Source organism: Phlebotomus argentipes, unplaced genomic scaffold (assembly GCF_947086385.1).
Source record: "Phlebotomus argentipes unplaced genomic scaffold, Phlebotomus argentipes genome assembly scaffold_4, whole genome shotgun sequence".
NCBI lineage: Eukaryota > Metazoa > Arthropoda > Insecta > Diptera > Psychodidae > Phlebotomus > Phlebotomus argentipes.
In genome coordinates this window covers 7,454,062-7,458,745 of record NW_026776174.1, presented here as the reverse complement: position 1 = coordinate 7,458,745, position 4,684 = coordinate 7,454,062, and positions in this window count along the sequence as shown.

Here is a 4,684-nt window from a genome sequence, read left to right as displayed (position 1 = left end):
AGTAGTCACCACTAAAATTTTAATGAATGGCTGTTCCTTGGAGAATGGTGTGTTTGGGAGAAGAAAGAGTGTACGTCAAGTGATTAAAACATTTAGAAGACGAAGTGGCACTAATACTGTAGTTTTAGCAGAAACACAAGGAGGAAAATTTGAATAATATGACAATTTAATTCAAACAAGTTAATTGTGTTGGAACTAGAAAATAGGAGGTATTAATGCAAATTAGGAAGGAGATATAAACTTTTATATACGGTAGAATGATGTAGGCAAACATTAAGATTTCAGACGATGTCTTGTTCTACAGCCCAGGAGAAAAAATCACGAGAGGTGAAGCGGAGATAGAGAGCGAAGCTGATAAATAAAAGTATTTCTGATGCTGTGTTGAAAATCGTCTCTGGGGCTTCTTTTTGTTCATCGCATAATGAACAAACGATAAAAATGGAAATCTCTTCGGGGTGACACAACGACCGATAAAATCGATTTTCGAGTCTTTTAATTTCAATCGTGTTCTCTGCCATAAATTACTCCAGCCAAGAGTGCTTCTCATTTCCAATGTGTGGGGGAGAAATTAAGAAACTAATGACTTATTTTTCAGACTCTTCTATGGATGCGATTCAAAATTTCCACCACGACAAACTGCCAATTTCATATGAAGACAATCCATAAGTCTCTCTCTGGCTGTCCAGTGAAAATTGAGGCAGAATTTCTCCTCAGCCATAGTTATAGTTTCTTTTGCGTTGCACCTAAGCTTCTCAAGTCAATTAATTAGACGGAGGAAAATTGTTGTCACAAAAACGATTTGGTATCTCTTTTATTTCCCCGGATATTTTACTCCATTGCCAAATTGTCCTGGAGCGAGGAAGTCCGCAACGAATCAGAGAAAGGAAGGGATGAAAATCAATATTTATGAACCGCATCGTGAGGGGAACATGCGGTGGACTTCTTCCATTGGCGTTCATGATCAAGCACAAGCGCATCGCAGCTTTCCCTCGCCAACACTATGCAATGGTGTGGAGTAAATAGGTGCGCGCTATGTACAATGGGTCCCATAGCTACCAAACACACGCACAGGAGTCGCGAGGAGTCGCTGGGAGAATCACCCCGTGGCGTATTTGCCGCTCAAGTGCCTCGCGCAATACCACTGAAGGCGATTCAAGCGACAGAATGCAGTGCGAATGGAGATGCTCGAGTCTGAATTGCTCTGGCAACAAAAGGAGTGACAGAGGAAAATCAATTAAAATCACAGAAGGACTTCCCAAATGTCTTCATTCTCTTGCAAAAAATCTACTCAAACAACTCTTGGGCAGGATAATTTGGCTAAAATCTGTACACTACTTTCCAGGTCTTCAAACTTCATGGATTGTTTAGAACATGACCACAATCTAACTGAAATCTAACTAAAATCTGACTAACAGTTTTATATCTTTGAATTACAGACTTTCCGCTTTAAATTACACTTTTCTTTATTTTTTCTTAATTAGAATCATTCTAGCTTAAAATTCGGTGTTGTAAAGTAAAAAATTGAGGTTATGTTTGATTTAAACCCTCTTCGCTGTCAGAATCGTAATTTTTACTGAGTGAAAATCTACAATTCAGTACTAATAAATGAAAATAATTACGTTTTCAGAACAAAAATTTCTATTTTAGTCCTTAATAGATGACATAACTTAGAAAACTGTGTCAAAATAAGGACTGGAACAAAAATAATTCCTGAAAGTAAAATAATTAACAGAAATTCAAAGCTAAAATCTAATCTGCACACCACTTCTTGTCATATTATCTCTCCCTTGTTAGGTTCAATTTCTCTTCAGTTCTTCCCAAACTAATATTTAAAAACATTTTCTCAGCAAATTATGCTGCAAAATGTGGTGGAAAACACATTTTCACACAGAAATTGTGAATAAAACCGTTGGCAAGGCGTGAGCAGCGTCGTGGAGACCAAACAGGTCGTGGCTTTCATTATAAAATACATCTGAACTCTCATACACAATGTATCCTTGTTATGTACTAAATGAAGAGTGGTTCAGTCCATGAATGGCTGTGCAACCTGAGAAGCAGTATTTGTTCAAATTAATTGACTTCTTATTGATTACTCAACCAATTTGGCGATGACGCAAGCACACTGAAATTGCCAACAAACGAGATTTAATTTGTGTGTAATTTCTCACATGAAATCTTGGGTGACGCTCTTGAGCGGGATGAAAAAGTTGTGTGTATTATGTAGATTTTTCCTCGCAGATAATGTCTGCGTGGCTTTTCTTCTGCCTCAATCATAGTTTTTGCCATGTTTGAAGTCCCAAACATGCGAGAATACATCATACTTTTGCAATTATCCGCCTGACACATGTCAATGTTTGTCACATGAAAGGCCCACCCTCGGCTTTTCGGAGATGATCTTTCTCAAAAAAAAGAAGAATCCGTTGAAGATCTGCCGTATCCATGTCACTTTACTATTTGGCATGCTTCAGCTCTCCTCTGTTCACATTTTCAAGAGCCTATTTTTCTGTAAATTTGTCTTTTATTTGCTCTATCCGATTACCTCATTATTGGCCAAAAAGATCACACTGCCTTTTGCCACACGAGGACATTCAGGATTGACTTACCTGGAAAAAGAGTGAATAATCTCTCAAAAATCCCCTTTCGACCCTTGTCACAAATCCATGTAATGTAGTGAGAAAGTCAATTTCCATCCATTTGTGCCCATTGAAGATTCTGTGAAGTTAATAAAATAACAATTGGTGCATAATTTCCACAATGGATCCACTTATTATTGACTTTATTCCATCTTTCATTTTCCTCTATACACTTTCTGACACTTTTATTTGACTCACAATAAGCACTGAAACTGATAGGATTATTTGGTGAAATATCTTTGGACATTTTCACTACTCATTTTCACCTGAAATGCAAAGAAAATGTGACTTCTCAATCCGGATATTTTTGTTTGCTCTAGTTTATAAGACGATTACCCACTATAAATTGATTTCTGTGCTGATTGTGGAAGTGATTTCACAAAATTTATGAGCCGTGGGAATGAGGTACAAGAGAATCGCTGCTTGCGACGTCGTCACGACTAATTTATTTCATTCAGATGACCGGTAATGCTGTATTAATAGATTGATTCCGACGATTGTTTTCGCAATTCAGCCACTGTTCCTCCTAAATTTCCTTACTTTTGCAGCAGAAGCAATAGAAAACGCGCGCTGCTTCAGTCAAGGGGTAACTCACTACCCGATTTCTTAATCAGCCAGTAATACTTTGTGAATAATTAATTGGTTACGAATAGAAAAAATTATTATTTTCCAAGAAAAACTGCAAAATAACCAAAAAATTAAATGTTTTCGATAGAATATTAATAAAAAATCAAATTATATTCAAATGTATTCTCAATATTTGATTAAAATTTTGAATATATTAGAATGTTTGATAATTTTCTCCTCATATCGCCGTCAGAGGGCAGCAAAGTTGGCGTGGGGGACGCTAATAATCTTATTTCTTGCATAATTTTCTCTCTCTTCTCACGAGAAAAAAGATAATTTGAGAGTGAAAATAAAGCTTTTCACTTGGAGAAAACGTGATTTGATCAGATGATCAGCTGATTCAGTTTGGAAAGGCATGGAGAAATTCCGATTCTAATTCCCAAAGGTAAATTCGGCTTAAGGATAGAGCGCTGTTCTTTTTCTCCTACTTTTAGGAGTTCGAATCCAGTTTGTGGCATATTCTGTATCTTTTTTTTCCTCTTTAGATATTTAATATTTAAATTTAATAAAAAAATGACTTTAATTTCGTTCTGCGAGAGTTTTAGTGATTGATTTTGTCGATTTCGGTGATATTTGTTAAGGAAATACAATTGGAACTTCAATATGCCTTTAAATTGCTGCCCTCTAGCGGCAGAATGTGGAGAAAATTATCAAATTTTTAATGAAAATTACGAAAAATCAATAAATTATCAATTAATCGCAAAGTTAGTGGTGTGAAGTCGCAAGTGACTCTCCCCTTGGCGTCAGTGCTCGCGAGAAGTTCGCGAGAATGCTATTTGCCCTCCCCTTTTGCACACCCTCCCCAAACAGTGACCTTTTCATTGCCGAACTTCGAGCACAAATTGCAATTATGCAAATATTCACTTGCTGCTCATGCGTGATCGTGAAAAGTCTCTCTCTCAGGCTATCAATTGGCAAAAGAGAGAAAAGATACACTTTAGCAGATTGTTCCAATTATAAATTACATTAGTAATTATTTCGTGTTCCGCGTTATTTCGCCTCGCTAATTTATCAGAATGGTGGAATCGAAAGCAGAGGTCGAGGCATGAGTTTTCTGCCTTCTAATCGTTTGGCTGCGCCTCATGAGTAATTGAAGTGTTGGCTGGTCCGATTCGATTGAACAAGAAGAAACAGTGAACTTTTGTGGATCTCTCAGCATCCACCACCGAAGTCGACACCATAAATAGCATGTCATATCACTCACAATCCATCGCCATGCTGAACTTCGCAGCAGCATTTCGATAATTACACCGCGCACAGCATTACGCTCAATTATTTCCTATTGCAAAATGCCATCTAACATGCACTTGAAAGCGCTGCCTTTTCCTTCCCATTTCGCCATCCGAAGTGCCCGACGCGCGTATATGTTAATCTGCGGTGGATTCGGAGAAGTGAGAAGAGTGCCTTGGAGAAGAGACACTTGT